Genomic DNA, 18925 nt, shown 5'->3' with positions numbered 1-18925 from the left:
CCAAAGACTGCAAAAACCACAATTTACCACAAAGGCCATCCAACCTTATACAAAATAATACTTCTGGGTATTCTGGGTGCACTGCCTATGGGGTAGCCCTATAATTTTTTTCATTAAAAGAAAAAAAAAAAAAAACCTTTGTGAGGACATTTGCCCAACAACTGTCTTCAGACTGGTGCCATCCTTGTTACTGATTCTCATGACCAAGGATAGTTATCTCAAAACAATTTCTTGTTTAGAACTTGTATATGAGTACAATCCTTATTTTACCCTTAAAAACCTTTGTTTTCTGTTATCTCCCTGAAGATGCACAGTTTACTATGGCATGCATATTCCCATTTCAGTGCCTATTTCCAAATAAACATCATTTTCTCTCAGAGTCTTCTCTGTTATTTAGATTCTCTCTCTCTCTCTGTACACACACACACACACACACAATGTGTGTATGTCACATATAATCTACGATTTATACCTTTCCTAATCTTATGTAAAATCCAAAATGTACACAAAATAGTGTTGTAACATCATGAAAACTAAGAAAAGGAAAACTTTGGTTGAAAATAAGAAAAAAAAAAAAAAGGCCAGGCACGGTGGCTTACGCCTGTAATCCTAGCATTTTGGGAGGCTGAGGCGGGCAGATCACGAGGTCAGAAGATCGAGAATATCCTGGCTAACACGGTGAAACCCCATCTCTACTAAAAATAGAAAAAAATTAGCCGGGCGTGGTGGCAGGTGACTGTAGTCCCAGCTACTCAGGAGGCTGAGGCAGGAGAATGGCGTGAACCCGGGAGGCAGAGGTTGCAGTGAGTCAAGATCGCACCACTGCACTCCAGCCTGGGTGACAGAGCGAGACTCCATCTCAAACAAGAAGAAGAAAAAAAAAGAATTATTATTTTCTTTGCTTTGGCAAATGACAGGTATATATAGTTAGGAAAACCTTCATTGTCAACTCTCATCTATCTCAGCCTCTTTGTAGTGTCTCAGGTGGAACCACTGTTTCCTAGAAAAGCTCCTCTAGGCCCCTCAGCTTTTCTGATTCTTCTTTAAGCTCTCATCTCTGCCTCTTTTCCTTGTACCTCCTCCTCTGCCCACCCTCTTCAGTGTTCAGTCTTTAGTCATTTTCAATTCTTGTTTCACCTAAATTCCTGAGGCTATCATCCATTCTCATAGTTTTAAGTACCATCCATATATAAGTCCTAAATCTGTACATTTGGATCTTGGCATATGCTCCAGATCCAAACTTAATAGCTCCTTTTGAACTTTTTTCCTGGATATTCTGAGGTTATTATGACATACAATGCATGTTGATATTTGAAACTAAAGCTAATTAAGCCCTAGATTAAAAAACAAACAAACAAAAACCTCTAAATGCATTAAACAATTTGAGTCTGTGTTTTTTATTCTTGGGCCAGAAGTTTCTGTTTAAAATAAAAACTACAAAACAATAGTGTAGCCATCCCTTGGTATATGCAGAAGATTGGTTCTAGTACTCCAATGGATACGAAAACCCACAGATGCTCAGGTCCTTCATGTAAAATGGCATAGTATTTGCACATAACCTACATATGTCTTCCCATATACTTTAAATTATCTCTAGATTACTTATAATACTTAATACAATGTAAATGCTATGTAAATAATTGTACTGTATTTTTATTTGTCTTGTTTTTGTTACATTGCTATTTTGTTGTTTCTTTAAAAATATTTTTGATCTATGGTTGGTTGAATCCACAGATATAAAACCTGTGGAAATAGAGGGCTGATTTTATCTTGGTTGCATATCAAATTAGTCTGTTGCATTTCTGTAAAAGCTTAAAGCTCTTGTTAACGAGCATTTAATTATAAATACCCTAGATCTCTGTACTCAGTTTCCTAGTCTCATGTGTTTTTGTAAAAATGTACCTTGAAATTATTACAACCTTCCCTGGCTCTGTTAGGTTTTGCCTTTGGTAGGGTTTTTAACACAACTGAATTTGTTTTGATTCTGAAAACTTTAACTTGCTGTCTCTCCATATACATATATATGTACCTTTAACTCTCTCTCCATACATATGTACGTTTTGTGTACATTTTACATTTTACATAAGATGTATATATCATATATATACAAGTGTTTTTGTGAAAAGTAAACCAAGCTGTGATGAGATGAGGAAAGACAGTAGTTTGTAAATGGAAAAGTGTCATAAAATCTTTATTGCTGTTGTCAGTAAATAAATATTGGCAACAGATATAAGGAAGTTGCAGAGGATAGTAGCTTCAAATTTAGCCATTATAAACTGAAGGGAAGTGTGATTGACCTTCAAACCTGGTTGTATAAACACTTTGAATTAGGATGTTGTACAATAACAGAAATACAACTCAAAATGGGTTAATCACTACAGAGATCACATAACACATAACAAGAGTGGGATGGATCTAGGATTGGTTAATTCGCCGGCCTATTCATGTCATCTTTCTACTTTGTCATCCTTAGCAGCTTCAGACATCATATCCTTACTCAGCAATGTTCAGAAGCACATGGAAGGATATATCCAAAGAGTTCTAAGGTCTCTTAACAGGGAAGGAAAAGAGAAAGCTTTAGGTGAAGCAGCCCGTATTTGCTGCGTATGTTATAACTTTGAAAAACTAGTTAAAGTAACATTCAGTGTTTTGTTTTGTTTTAGTTCTTTTTACCCATTATGAAACATCAGTAATATACAGGAAAGACATAAAAGCTTGTAATAATTTCAGGGTACATAAGAGATCTAGAGTAATACAAATAAATCCTTGTGTATTCTAAAAACCTAATGAATTTTTAAAAAGAACTGCCTTTTCTGTTCATAAGCTTTAAAAAAATTGAAGTAGTCTCTAATGCTTGATAATATCTTGAAAATATTATGCTTCATTAGTCTGACTCCATTAGCAGAAAATTGCTGTATAACTTTCACTAATAAAGAACAAAATAGGAAATAGTCTCTGCATCTTACTAGAAGGTTTGAAAAAAAGGTATACCTCAGCTGCTTTGAGAGAATTTATTATTTTCAAGATGTATAATAATTCCCACTGAGCCATTCTTTCACACATTAGCTTTTACACAATTATTTATTCATAAAACTGCAGATCAAAAAACTTGATTATGTCTGCAGGAACTAGTAGAACATTTTTAGGGCTTAATTAGATAATATTTATTAGAATATTTTGGAGTTAAAAACAAAACTATGTTTTATATAAAAAAGCAACAAAAAGTAAGCCAGGTCTGCTTGATTTATTCTATAATGATTTTATAAAGTAGTAAAAATGACTTACAATATTGAAATTACTTCATTAATAAAGATGTGGATATAATTGATACCTAAGTGTTGATAGATGGAGGAATAAGTGAAATAGTTTTGTTACAAACTGAGTACGTCTCTTAGAATATAACGTGACACCAACGTTTTGTCTACCAATCAGCTGTAGGTGAAGCAGCCCATATCTAGCCCATATTTAGTCTAGTTGTTTTGATTTATTGAATTATATGCCAGGAAAACCTGAGCATTTCTGTTATAGTCTCTATATTGTGGACATGCAGAGGTTAGAGCAAGTATATATCAAAAATTGTTTTTCAATTTCAGTAGCCATCAAATACACATTATTATTTATTTAGTCATTCGCAAAACATACCTTTGAGCATCAAGCACAGTGCTAAGCCCTTAGGTTAAGCGAGAGATAATCATATAAACAAGTGTACCAAATGTTATTGATGTTACGGTATAGGTTTTTTTAGAGGCAGAAGAAGGGCACAGTCACTTCTTTTTTAAAAAATTACAGATTCAGAGGGGTACATGTATACGTTTGGTACACAAGTATATTGCATAATGGGAGGGTTTGGGCTTCTGGTGAACCCATCACCCAAATAGTGAACATGCTCAATAGATAGTTTTTCAACCCTTGCCCCCCCTTGCCTTTACCCCCTTTCGGAATCCCCAGTGTCCTTGTTCGTCTTTATGTTTACGTGTATACCCATTGATCAGCTCCCACTTATAAGTGAGAACGTGAGGTATTTGATTTTCTGCTTCTGAGTTATTTTAATTTCAGTAACCATTAGGATAATGGTCTCTAGTTGCATGCATGTTGTTGCAAAGGACATCATTTTGTTCTCTTTTGTGGTAGTATTCCATGGTGTATATACACTAAATTTTCTTTGTTCAGTCCACTGTTGATGGACACTTAGGTTGATTCCATGACTTTGCTATTGTAAATAGTGCTGTGATAAATATATGAGTGCAGGTGTCTTCTTGATAAAACACTTTCTTTTGCTATGGATAAATACCCAGTAGTAGGATTTCTGAACTGGCAATTCTACTTTTAGTTCTGTGAGAAAACTCCTTACTGCTTTCCATCGGGGTTGAACTAATTTACACCCACCTCCCCGCTCTGCAGTGTATAAGTGTCTCTTTTCTTCATATTCTTGGCAGTGTCTGTTATATTTTTTTTCTTTTTTTTTGAGACAAGGTCTCACTCTGTCACCCAGGTTGATGTGCAGTGGCATGATCAGGGCTCATCGGAGCCTCAACCTCTGGGGCTCACGCAATCTTCCCACCTCAGCCCCCCAAGTAGCTGTGACTACAGGTGTGCACCATCATGCCCAGCTAACTTTTTGTAATTTTAATAGAGATGGGGTTTCACCATGTTACCTAGGCTGGTCTTGAACTCTTAGACTCAAGCAGTCTGCCCACACTGGCCTCCCAAAGTGCTGGGATTACAGGTGTGAGCCACCACACCTGGCCTGTTTTTTGACTTCTTAATGATAGCCATTCTGACTGGTGTGAGATGGTATCTTATTGTGGTTTCAATTTGCATTTGTCCAATGATAGTGATGTTGAGCATTTTTTCATGTTTGTTGGCAACTTGTATGTCTTTTGAGAAGTGTCTGTTCATGTCCTTTGCCCACTTTTCAATGGGGTTGTTTCTCCTTGTTGTTTCGTTCCAGTTCCTTATACAGTCTAGATATTGGTCCTTTTTCAGATGCATAGTTTGCAAATATTTTCTCCCATTCTGTAAGTCATCTATTTACTCTGTTGATTGTTTCTTTTGCTGTGCAAGTCCCATTTGCCTATTTTTTGTTTTGTTGCATTTACTTTTGAGGTCTTAGTCATAAATTCTTTGCCTAGTCCAGTGTCTAGAAGAGATTTTCCTAGATTTTCTTCTAGGAATTTTATAGTTTGAAGTCTTACATTTAAGTAATTAAACCATTTTGAGTTAATTTTTATATATGGTGATATGTAGGGTTCCAGTTTCATTCTTCTGCATATGGCTGTACAGTTACCCCAGTACCATTTATTGAATATAGAGTCCTTTCCCCATTGCTTGTTTTTGTCAGCTTTGTCAAAGATTAGGTGGTTGTAGTTGTGTGGTCTTATTTCAGGGCTCTCTATCCTGTTCCATTGGTCTGTGTGTCTGTTTTTGTACCAATACCATGCTGTTTTGGTTACTGTAGCCCTGTTGTGTAGTTTGAAGTTCGGTAGTGCGATGCCTCCAGCTTTGTTCTTTTTGCTTAGAATTACCTGGGCTGTTGGGGCTCTTTTTTGTTTCATATGAATTTTAAAATAGTTTTCTCTAGTCCTGTGAAGAATATCATTGGTAGTTTGATAGGAATAGCATTGAATCTGTACTTTTCTTTAGGCAGTATGGCCATTTTAATGATATTGATTGTTTGTATCCATGAGCATGAGATGTTTTTCCATTTGTTTGTGTCATCTATGAGTTCTTTCATTGGTGTTTCATACAGTTCTCCTTATAGAGATCTTTCTTTTCACCTCCTTAGTTAAATGTATTCCTAGGTATTTTATTTTTTATGTGTGCCTATTGTAAATGGGATTGAAGTCTTTATTTGACTTTCAGCTTGAACATTATTGGTGTATAGAAATGCTACTGATTTTTGTATGTTGATTTTGTATCCTGAAACTTAACTGAAGTTGTTTATCAGGTCTAAGAGTGTTTTGGAAGGATCTTTAGAGTTTTCTAGGTATAAAATTATGTCATCAATGAACAAAGATGATTTGAGTTCCTCTTTTTCTATTTGGATGCTTTCTATTTCTTTCTCTTCCTCTGGCTAGGACTTCCAGTTCTGTGTTGAATAGGAGTAGTGAGAGTAGACATATTAGTCTCATTCCAGTTCGTTGGTGGAACACTTTCAGCATTTCCCCATTCAGTATGATGTTGGCTGTGGGTTTGTCATAGATGGCTCTTATTATTTTGAGGTATATCCCTGATGCCTAATTTGTTGAGAGGGTTTTTTTTTTTTTAATCATAAAGGGATATTGGAGTTTATCAAATGCTTTCTCAGCATCTATGAAGATGATCATGTGTTTTTTGTTTTTAATTCTGTCTATGCGGTGATTTAGTTTGGATATCTTCTCCAAATTTCATGTTGAAATGTAATCCCCAATGTTGGAGTTAAGGCCTGGTGGGAGATGTTTGGATCATGAGGGTGGATCACTCATGAATAGCTTGGTGCTTTCCTCGCAATAGTGAGTTCTGTGAGACCTGGTTGTTTGAAAGTGTGTGACACCTCCCCACTCATTCTCTTTCTCCTATGTTTGCCTTGTGATGTGTCTGCTCCCCCTTCACCTCCCACTATGATTGTAAGTTTCCTATGGCCCTTACCAGAAGCAGATGCCAACACCACACTTACTGTACTGCCTGCAGAACCATGAGCCAATTAAACCTCTTTTCTTTATAAATTACTGAGCCTCAGGCATTTCTTTATAGCAATGGAAGAATGACCTACTACATGTGTATTATGCAATAAAGATTACATTGAGAAAGAATGGACTGGCCGGGTGTGGTGGTTCATGCCTGTAATCCCAGCACTTTGGGAGGCTGAGGCGGGTAGATCACCTGAGGTCAGGAGTTCGAGACCAGTCGGATCAACGTGGTGAAACTCCCGTCTCTACTAAAAATACAAAAATTAGCTGGGTGTAGTGGCATGCACCTGTAATCCCAGCTACTCAGGAGACTGAGGCAGGAGAATTGCTTGAACCCAGGAGGCAGAGGTTGCAGTGAGCCAAGATCGTGCCGTTGCACTCCAGCCTGGGTGACAAGAGCGAAACTGTCTTAAAAAAAAAAAAGAAAGAAAGAAAGTCTGGGTGCAGTTGCTCACGTCTGTAATCCCAGCACATTGGGAGGCTGAGGTGGCCAGTCCGGAGATCGAGACCATCCTGGCTAACACAGTGAATCCCTTTCTCTGCTAAAAATACAAAAAATTAGCCGGACATGGTGGTGGGCACCTGTAGTCCCGGCTACTCGGGAGGCTGAGGCAGGAGAATCGCTTGAACCTGGGAGCCAGAGGTTGCAGCAGTGAGTCAAGATAGCGCCACTGTACTCCAGCCTGGGTGACAGAGCGAGACTCCATCTCAAAAAAAAAAAAAAAGAAAGAAAGAAAGAATGGACTAACACGTGTATATGCAATAAAGGTTACATTAAGAAAAACATTGCCTGAAATCAAGATTAATGCATAACTCAGGAGCAGTCCTCATATGTGATTAATCACTGAAGTCATTTCAAAGGAAAAATATTTTCCAAAAGCTTCATTGTTTACTTAAAATTTTTGTATCATGTTAAATATGTACAAACCAAAACTAGATTAAAAAATTTCATATGCTTACAGCTTTTAGGAAATATTTTCAAAATACGAACAAATTTTCAAAAGTAAATATAAATAAGACAAAATAAAAACAGTTAACAATATTAATTTAATATGATAGTATTATTTGGCAGATGCTAAACTGATGCTATTGAGGTTTTATGGCCAAAACTAATAGCCTCATGTCTCTTAAATATTTAAAGTTTATTCATATCCTACACTTCCTTTTTTAATGATGAGGAATTGAGTTCAGCTGCATATAATAATAGCTAAAATATATTGGACTATTTTCTCCTGCAGTTAACAGGATTTTAGAGCTATGCCTTTCCAATCTTCTTGTCCTTTTCTGCCTAGTAGATCACAAGGTAGCTATTACAGTTCGAGATTTGGCATCATTGCTTGATGCAGGAAGAAAGGAAGAGGAAAAAACGGCATGTGCCAACTGAGTCCGACCCTATTTTCACAGGCTTTCCCAAAATCACCACCGAGTGATGTTGACTAAGGCCTCATTGGCCACATTTTGTCATAAAACCACACCTAGTTGAAAAAGAGATTGGAAAAGGAGAGGTTCAGTTCACCACAGGCCCCCCCCACCCACAGGGTGTGTTAGTGAGGGGGAAGGGGAGAAGGGATTTTGGAAAAGCAACATTTAGCTCTACCACAAATTCTAAGACCATTTTTAATCAGGGGTGATTTGGAAGCACTATAGCCATCTTCATCACATAAAGATCACATCAGCTTTGGGGTGTTACTGAAATCTCTATCAAGTAGGTATCTAACTATGTCTGCAATCAGGGAAAGAAAAATGCTTCATATTTGCTCTCATAATTACTGATAATTAAAGTTTAAATTTTAAAAGCTAAAAGAAATCAGTTCCCTAATGAGTATGATGTTCTCCATGCACGCACCCCTATTGCCAGGTGATGTCTCAATTCCACACTTCCCTAAGTCCGACTATTGTAAAAACCTCTATTTACTCTGCATTCTGCAATAAGAAGTATTTAATATAGGTAAATGGGAAGGGATTTCTCATTTAATCCTAAATGCAAAAGGGACCACTAAATGTACATATGTCTGATTTTAAAGTAGTTGTTCAGATGACCCAGAATATACTTACAGTAATATTTTTTGGAATTTAATCTAAGTGACTTAACAGTTAACAAAGAAAATTTGAGTTCCTGAGGCCGGGCGCGGTGGCTCACGCCTGTAATCCCAGCACTTTGGGAGGCCGAGGCGGGCGGATCACAAGGTCAGGAGATCGAGACCACAGTGAAACCCCGTCTCTACTAAAAATACAAAAAATTAGCCAGGCGCGGTGGTGGGCGCCTGTAGTCCCAGCTACTCAGGAGGCTGAGGCAGGAGAATGGCGTGAACTCGGGAGGCGGAGCTTGCAGTGAGCCGAGATCGCGCCACTGCACTCCAGCCTGGGCGACAGCGCGAGACTCCGTCTCAAAAAAAAAAAAAAAAAAATTTGAGTTCCTTACAAGTTCATAAATTATTGTCCACAGGCCAAACCAGGCCCACCAGTTATGTTTATAAATAAAGTTTTGTTGGAACACAACCCTGCTCATTCATTTATGTGTTGTCATTGGCTGCTTTTCTGGTATAAGAACAGAGTTGAGTAGTTGTGACAGACATTACATGCATGACCTGTAAAGCCTGAAATATTTACCATCAGAAAAAACTTGCCAACCCCTGCCTTAGAATATATTGGTGAACAACCTTTTAAGAATTAGTGACCTAAAGAAAGTTTCTGGTACAGTGCCAAAAGTTATGACTTTAGTTTGATACATACAACCTTCTATTAAGACTAGATGAGGCTGAGGTGGGCAGATCATGAGGTCAGGAGTTTGAGACCAGCCTGGCCAACATGGTGAAATGCCGTATCTACTAAAAATACAACAAATTAGCCGGGCATGGTGATGTGTGCCTGTAATCCCAGCTACTTGGGAGGCTGAGGCAGGAGAATCACTTGAACCCAGGAGGCAGAGGTTGCAATGAGCTGAGATCATGCCATTGCACTCCAGCCTGGGTAACAGAGCAAGACTCCATCTAGAGAAAAAAAAACAAAAAGACTGGACGAAGAAACAAAATATGGATTTAACAGAAGAGTGAACTCATAGAGTCCATGCTAATAGGATGTTATTTATTTATTTATTTTTATTATTACTATTTTTGAGATGAAGTCTTGCTCTGTTGCCCAGGCTGGCGTGCAGTGGTGTGATCTTGGCTCACTGCAACCTCTTCCTCCCAGGTTCAAGCAATTCTTCTGCCTCAGCCTTCCGAGTAGCTGGGATTATAGGTGGCCGCTTCAACGCTTGGCTAATTTTTGTATTCTCAGTAGAGATCGGTTTTCACCATGTTGGCCAGGCTGGTCTCAAACTCTTGACCTCATGATCCGCCTGCCTCGGCCTTCCAAAGTGCTGGGATTACAGGCATGAGCCACCACGCCCAGCCGGGATGTAATTTAATAGGAATAAATTCAAAGTCCTAAGTTCAAAATTGAGAAAAATACGAATACCTTTTTGAAAAACAAATTAGGTCCTGTACACTGAAAGAGCTGCAGTGACATGGAGATCACCAGTTACAGAAATGGTAGTCTCGAATTGATAGAATATTGTATTTTGTCCCTTCCCCGTGATCCACGTACCAAGATCTTTCTCATTCAAAAGCATGTTATTGGCATTCCTTACAAACAGCACTCAAACAACAACACAGTTATAAGTGAACAACATAGAATACTAGGCAATACTACATATTTTTAGTAACAATACTAGACATTTTTCATTTTTGTCATCATATTGTGAGTTAAAGTGCCTAAGAGAGTCTGCTGTCTAACCTTGTATGCCCCTCTCTTAAGAGTATAAGTAGCATGCCTGTAAAAAGACAATATAAAAAAAACCCTCCAGTTTATATGTGTTCACCCTTATTCCTTCCAGGGTGCAGCTTAGTGAGTCTTACTCTAAACCTTGAGCCTGCGATCTTATTTCCTATAACATTGTTCATGTTTTAAAAACCTGTGAATTTTTGTCAGTGGCATACTTAATATGTTGCCACCCATTGAATGTACACTTTAATACTATCTGAGGTTGCAGTTTTAAAACACTGTATTTCTGATCTATAATTCAAATATGCTTATAAATAAATAGACTTCTAGAAGGATACATAAGAAAGTAGGTCCAGAGGTTGCTTCTGGGAAGGTGCCTGGGGAGCTGGGAGACCAGGTGACAGGGTGAAGAGAAATGTTTCACTGTATATTCTATTGTGCCTTTTTACTGTTGGTCAGTGTACATGTATGGCCATTCAAGTAAATCAGTGAAATGTCTTTGAAAACCTGTATCTTCTCCAGAATCATCGTCTAACCTAGGCATAGTCCATTTGCAAATCATACAACTATGACAAGCCAAAGATTTAACAAGTGCACCGAACATGGTGTGATTAGGTGGTTGTCATCACTTAGAGAAAATACTTTAATTAGTTGGATAGGTATATGAAAACCAGTTTACACAGAAATCCAAGGAGAACTGATCAGTAAAAAAAAAAGTGACAAAAGAAATGGTTTTTGTTTGTTCAAAGGAGGTAGAAAAAAAGAGTAAGGGCAAAAAAATGCAATGAAATGTGCAGCACAAGGCTTGATACCTTTAACAGTGGAAGTCAAGAGTCAGAAGCTAGTAGATGAAATTAAGAACAGGCATGTAGGGCCAGGTGTGGTGGCTCACGCCTGTAATCCCAGCACTTTGGGAGGCTGAGGCCGGTGGATCACGAGGTCAGGAGATTGAGACCATCCTGGCTAACACGGTGAAACCCCGTCTCTACTAAAAATACAAAAAACAAAAATACAAAAAAAAAAATACAAAAAATTAGCCAGGTATGGTGGCGGGCACCTGTAGTCCCAGCTACTTGGGAGGCTGAGGCAGGAGAATGGCGTGAACCAGGGCGGCAGAGCTGGCAGTGAGCCGAGATCGCGCCACTGCACTCCAGCCTGGGCGACAGAGCGAGACTCCATCTGAAAAAAATAAATAAAAAATAAAAATAAAAAAAAAAGAACAGGCATGTAAAATGTGGAGAGCAAATGGACATGATCCTTATTGCTGCAATTTTCCAAATATATGAAATTCATAAATGTGCAAGATATGGAGAAACAGCCACTTCTGCTACATGTGCAGACAATGACCCTCAGTATGTGTCTCCTCCGTGTATATGTTTCAGGGGAGGAGAGGTAAGAGAAAGGGTTATATGGTAACTTCCAGCATTCCTCTTGATCTAGGGCTATAAAAGCAGCAGAATACTATATCTTATTGAAAGCGCAGCAAACAGGACATTTCCAGAATGGAAAGCAGGCATGGAAGCCCACTGTATCCCTAGCATGTGTTCACAGTTACCAATGGAAACAATGGTTACTTTTAGTAGCCCTCCTGCTAAAATAACTTAAATTAGAAATGGGTTCTTGGCTGAAGAAATTAAGCAAGATTTCTGGTTAAAAAGTTTTAAGAAGAGGAGGAGCTACATGAGCATGTTCAAATGCCATCTTTAACTATAATAGAAATCTTTCATATTTCTTCAACAGGATACACCCATGCTAAAGTGAAAATAAAAGGTTTTTCTTTTCCTTTTCTATCCTTTTTTTTTTTTTTTTTTTTGGAGACAGGGTCTGGCTCTGTTGCCCAACCTGAAGTGCAGTGGTACAATCATGCCTCACTGTAGATTAAACCTCCTGGGCTCAAGGAGTTCTCCTACCTCAGTCTCCCAAGTAGCTGGGGCTAGAGGCACACACCACTACACTTGCCTAGTTTTTTATTTTGATTTTTAGTGGAGAGGAGGTCTTGCTATGTTGCCCAGGCTTATCTCAAATTGGTACACTAAAGTGATCCTCCCACCTCAGCTTACCAAAGTGCTGGGGTTATAGTCATGAGCCACCTTGTGCGGTCTCTCGGTTTTGTTGGTTTGTTTTTGTTTGTTTGTTTGTTTGTTTAGATGCAGTCTCACTCTGTTTCCTATACTGGAACACAGAAGCATGATAATAATAGCTCACTACAGACTCAACCTCCTGGGCTCAAGGGATCCTCCTGCCTCAGCATCCCGAGTAGCTGAGACTACGGGCATGGATAACACAGCTGGCAAATATTTTTTAATTTTAAATTTTTTCTTTTTTGTTTTTGTGGGTACAGAGTAAGTGTATATATATTTATGGGGTACATGAACTATTTTGATATAGGCATACAATATATAATAAGCAGATGTATCACCTCAGGCATTTATTATGTTACAAACAATCCAATTATAGTCTTTTAATTATTTTTAAATGTACAATTAAATTATTATTGACTATAGTCACCCTATTGTGCTATCGAATACTAGATATTATTCATTCTATTTTTATTTACCCATTAACCATCCCGACTTTCCCCCAACCTCACCACTACCCTTCCCAGCCTCTAATAATCATCATTCTATTCTCTATCTCCATGAGTTCAATTGTCTTAATTTTGAGGTCCCACACATAAGTGAGAATGCAAAGTTTGTCTTTCTGTGCCTGGCTTATTGCACGTAATATAATGATCTCTAGTTCCACCCATGTTGTTGCAAATGACAGGATCTCATTCTTTTTTATGGTGAATTGTACTCCATTGTGTATATGTACCACATTTATCTTTTCATCTGTTGATGGACATATAGGTTGTTTCCAAATCTTGGCTATTGTGAATAGTGCTGCAATAAACATGGGAGTACAGATATCTTTTGGTATACTAATTTCCTTCCCTTTGGGTATATACCTAGCAGTAGGATTGCTGGATCAGATAGAAGCTCTATTTTTAGTTTTTGTGTGGAACCTCCAAATTGTTCTCCATAGTGGTTATACTATTTTACATTCCCACCAGCAGTGTACAAGTGTTCCCTTTTCTCCATATCCTTGTCAGCATTTGTTGTTGCCTTTCATTTTAACTGGAGTGAGATGGTATCTCATTATAGTTTTGATTTGCATTTCTCTGATGATCAGTGATGTTGAGCACATTTTCATATAACTATTTGCCCTTTGTCTTCCTTTGAAAAATACCATCTTTTGTCCATTTAAAAAATTGGATTATTAGATTTTTTTTCCTGAAGAGTTGTTTGAGCTTCTTCTTTATTCTAGTTATTAATCCCTTGTCAGATGGATAGTTTGCAAATATTTTCTCCCATTCTGTGGGTTGTCTCTTTGTGGATTGTTTCCTTTTGTGTGCAGAAGCATTTTAACTTGATATGATCCCATTTGTCCATTTTATTTAGTTGCCTGTGTTTGTGGGATATTACTCAAGAAACCTTTGCCCAGCCAGGCACCGTGGTTCACCCCTGTAATCCCAGCACTTTGGGAGGCCGAGGCAGGTGGATCATTTGAGGTCAGGAGTTTGAGATCAGCCTGGCCAAAATGGTGAAACCGTGTCTCTACTAAAAATACAAAAATTATCCGGGTGTGGTGGTGTGCACCTGTAGTCCTAGCTACTCGGGAGGCTGAGACATGAGAATCACTTGAACGTGGGAGGCAGGGGTTGTAGTGAGCCAAGATTGCACCCCTGCACTCCAGCCTGGGTGACAGAGTGAAATTGTGTCTCAAAAAAAGAAAAAAGAAAAAAAAGAAACCTTTGCCCATTCTTGTGTCCTGGAGTATCACTTCAGTGTTTCCTGATTTGAGGTCTTAGATTTGAGTCTTTAATCCATTTTGATTTGATTTTTGTTTATGGTGAGAGATAGGGGTCTGATTTAATTCTTCTGTGTGTGAATATCCAGTTTTCCAGCACCATTTATTGAAGAGACTGTCCTTTCTCCCAGTATATGTTTTTGACAGCTTTGTCCAAAATGAGTTCACTGTACATGTATGGATTTGTTTCTGGGTTCTCTATTCTGTTCCTTTGGTCTGTGTGTCTGTATTTATGCTAGTACCTTGCTGGTGACAGTAGCTCTGTAGTACAATTTGAAGTCAGGTAATGTGATTCCTCCAGTTTTGTTCTTTTTGCTCAGGATGGCTTTGGCTATTCTGGGTCTTTTGTGGTTCCATATAAATTTTAGAGTTGTGTTTTCTGTTTCTGTGAAGAGTGTACTTTTTTTTTTTTTTTTTTGTAGAGACAGGGTCATGCTGTGTTGTCCAGGCTGATCTCAGTCCTCCATTCAAGCAATCCTGCCTCAGCCTCCCAAAGCACTGGGATTATGGACATAAGCCACTACACGCAGCTTAGTATCTTTTACATAACTGGACATTCCTTCTCATTCTCTTTTGCTGGATTCTTCCCCTCTCTTGACTTCTCGTTGTAGTTCTCCAAGGCTTTTTTTGCCTTGTGGTAAAAAAACACAATGTAAAATTTACTACCTTAACCATTTTAATTTTACAATATAGTAGTGTTAACTATACCTTATTATGTTTTTTCCTCTATATAAGCTCCCCTTTTCCTCTTCCCTTCTCTCTATACTCTTCCTTCCTAGGTGATCACAGCTAGTCCCTCGACTAAAATATCATCTATTTTGCTTTAGAGTAATTTCAGCTTCCCATCTCCTTACCTCCCTTCAGTTTTGCATATTCAGATTTTTGGATTATGTCCCTTCTGTTTCTAGAGTCTTTATTTAGAGTATATGTGGTCCACTAAATTATCACATATCAAGCTTCATTGCTTACCAGATTCCCTTTCATTTTCTCCTATCTTGAATCTATATTAAGATGTTTTTATTGTTTGGTTATTTTCTCAAGTATTTTTACTGAGATAGTTTGCTTTAGTGGTGTAATTTTGGTAATCTTGAATAGCCTCAAACATCTTTTTGCCATCCCGTAACCAATCGGGGATATCTCGGCTGAGTATAAGATTCGTAACTTCTAGGCTGGGCACGGTGGCTCACGCCTGTAATCCCAGCACTTTGGGAGGCCAAGGCGGGCAGATCATGAGATCAGGAGTTTGAGACCAGCCTGGCCACTGTAGTGAAATCCCGTCTCTACTAAAAAATATATATATATATATACAAAAATTAGCTGGGCATGGTGGCGGGCACCTATAATCCCAGCTACTCGGGAGGCTGAGGCAGGAGAATCGCTTGAACCCGGGAGGCAGAGGTTTCATTGAGCCAAGATCATGCCATTGCACTGCAGCCAGGACAACAGAGTGAGACTCCATCTGAAAAAAAAAAGATTCATGACTTCTGCTGCTTTTTGTTTCAGTTAGTTTAGATCCTGTTGCATTGTATTCTAGCTTCTAGAGTTGATGATTAGTCCAGTACCCGTCCTAGTTTTCCCTTTATGGATAATTTTTCTTTCTTTCTGGACACTTGTAAGATTTTTTCTTTATTTGTAAAATTAATGAATTTTACAAGGGTAAAATAGATACTTGTCTTTTCTCTTTAATCCATCCTGAAACTTGGTTTCCCTTTTCACTTATCCACCAAAAGCTAGCCCAGAGAAATTTTCCTTTATTATTTACTTAATCGTTACCTCTCCTCCATCTGGTGCTTTTTCTCTTTTTGAACACCTGTATTTTGTAAAATAGGTCTTTTGGGACTATCTTCAAGTCTTTCTATTCCTTCAGTATTTCCATTTATTTAGCTTCCTGTTCTGTGCTTTGAGATAATCCATGTACTGCATCTTCCAGTCTCTTTATTTAGCTGTCAATAATGATCATCTTAAAAAAAAAAATTCATGTTCTCGTTTTGCTTTGAAATCTATACATGAATCTTCCCGGAAAAAAAAAAAAAAAAAAAATCATGTTTTTCCAAGTATTGCTTTTTAGTTTTCTAGTCTCTCAACTTGTTTACAAAGAACGTAATAAATTTTTTACTCTTACATATGTTTTAAATTTCCATTAAAGTATTTGAATTTTATTTTTTATAAAGATATTTACTAGGGCCCGGTGCAGTGGCTCATGCCTATAATCTCAGCAGTTTGGGAGGCCTAGATGGGTGGATCACATGAGTCCAGAAGTTCTAGACCAACCTGAACAACATAGTAAAACCCTGTCTCTACAAATAAAAAAATTAGCTGGGTGTGGTGGCACACACCTGTAGTCCCAGCTACTTTGGAGGCTGAGGTGGAAGGATCATTACAGGTCAAGACTGCAGTGAGCTGTGATCATGCCACTGCCCTCTAGCCTGAGTGACAAAGGGAGACTGTCTCAAAACAAAGAAACCAAAAAACATATTTGTTCGGTAAGCTGACCGAATAATGAAATTTTTTGAATAATGAAATTTCATTTTCATTTAACTGTAATGTATTCCTTGGTTATATATTTACTCCAAATGCTTAATTTGTTGTTGTTGTTGTTGTTGTTTTTGAGACGGAATCTCACTCTGTTGCCCAAGCTGGAGTGCAGTGGCATGATCTTGGCTCATCACTGCAACCTCTGCCTCCCAGGTTCAAGCGTTTCTCCTGCCTCAGCCTCTCAAGTAGCTGGGACTATAGGGGCACGCCATCACACCTGGCTAATTTTTTATTTTTAGTACAGACGGGGTTTCACCATGTTGGCCAGGCTGGTCTTGTACTCCTGACCTCAGATGATCCACTCTCCTCGCCTTCCCAAAGTGCTGGGATTACAGGCATTAGCCACCGTGCCCAGCCATAATTTGTATTTTATATAGAGAAATCAATCTTATAAGATTATATAATGTCAAGACTACTGGGAATAAAGGAAGAATAAAATAGAAAAAGTAGTTTTTGGCCGGGCGCGGTGGCTCAAGCCTGTAATCCCAGCACTTTGGGAGGCCGAGACGGGCGGATCACGAGGTCAGGAGATCGAGACCATCCTGGCTAATACGGTGAAACCCCGTCTCTACTAAAAATACAAAAAAAAAAAAAACTAGCCGGGCGAGGTGGTGGGCGCCTGTAGTCCCAGCTACTAGGGAGGCTGAGGCAGGAGAATGGCGTAAACCCGGGAGGCGGAGCTTGCAGTGAGCTGAGATCCGGCCACTGCACTCCATCCTGGGCGACAGAGCAAGACTCCATCTCAAAAAATAAAAATAAAAATAAATTAAAAAAAAAAAGAAAAAGTAGTTTTTTTCCTGCCTTTTTTTTTTTTTAGTTTTGTTTTGCTTTGTTTCAGAGATAGGATCTCCCCCTGTTGTCCAGGCTGGAGTACAGTGGGACAATCACAGCTCAGTGTAGCTTCCAATTCCTGGTCTCAATCTGTCCTCCCACCTCACCCTCCTGAGCCACTGGGATAACAGGCATGAGCCACTGTACCTGGCCTCTTGCCAATTTTTTAAATATTCCAGCACTTTTTTTAGGTTGTCTGGAAATATCCTCAGTTAAGGGATTGGTTTTCCCCCTTATCATATGTTTGCTGTCTCAAAGGAACACCCGGTAATCCTGACCATGCCTGCTATTCTTTCCCTTTGCCCTTTGTTTTTCTGCTACTTTATACTTGAGTTTATGCCCCATCCTCAATTATCATTGCATAGAATTTGTTTCTATAGGTTAATAAGGAAGAACTGAGAAAATAAAGTTTAGCAAAGTGATAGAAATAAAAACTCAGTGGCTGGGTGCAGTGGCTCACGCCTGGAATCCCAGCACTTTGGGAGGCCGAGGCGGGCAGATCATGAGGTCAGGAGATCAAGACCATCCTGGCTAACACGGTGAAACCCCGTCTCTACTAAAACTACAAAAAACTAGCCGGGCGTGGTGGCGGGTGCTTGTAGTCCCAGCTACTTGGGAGTTTGAGGCAGGAGAACTATGTGAACCCAGGAGGCAGAGCTTGCAGTGAGCGGAGATCACGCCACTGCACTCCAGCCTGCGTGACAGAGCAAGACTCTGTCTCAAAAAAAAAAAGAAATAAAAACTCAGCTTAAAGGTAGGCTTAGCAGATATACTATAGCATATGTAGTTATGTGTTTAACTTATGCTAATATGTAATTCACACTTATTTTCTTACATTTTAATGCAGCATTCTTCTCTTTATAGAGAAGACCAATCTTAAGGTTTAAGGATGAGGAGGGTGGTCATTGGTACAATCACTTACCACTTTACTCACATTTTTGAAGGGTCATTGTACCCTTCATGGGCAGGCTGTGGGAACAGCACATCTGAAGCTCTAACACTCCCACATAGCCATATGCCTTTGGCAGCTGGAGAGTCATATAAAATCAGCCCTGACCCGTGTTCTCATACTTATAAACACCTCTCTCTGGCTTACTACTTTAGTATTTATGAACTACTTTGTGGCAAGCTACTTAATCAGAACTTTAAAAATGGTTCACTTTGGCCAGGCACGGTTGCTCACGCCTGTAATCCCAGCACTTTGGGAGGCTGAGGTGGGCGAAACACGAGGTCAAGAGATCGATACCATCCTGAGCAACATGGTGAAACCCCATCTC

At 38.9% G+C, this 18925-nt stretch overlaps 1 protein-coding gene across 15 annotated transcripts in view; it reads left to right on the top strand.

The window, feature by feature from the left end:
* LOC105492641 (zinc finger RANBP2-type containing 3) overlaps positions 1 to 18925 on the top strand; it is a 294136-nt gene that overhangs the window by 108098 nt on the left and 167113 nt on the right. The gene's annotated exons all lie outside the window — the stretch shown is intronic.

Source organism: Macaca nemestrina, chromosome 11, assembly GCF_043159975.1.
Source record: "Macaca nemestrina isolate mMacNem1 chromosome 11, mMacNem.hap1, whole genome shotgun sequence".
Lineage (NCBI taxonomy): Eukaryota > Metazoa > Chordata > Mammalia > Primates > Cercopithecidae > Macaca > Macaca nemestrina.
This window is presented reverse-complemented; position numbering and strand designations above follow the sequence as displayed.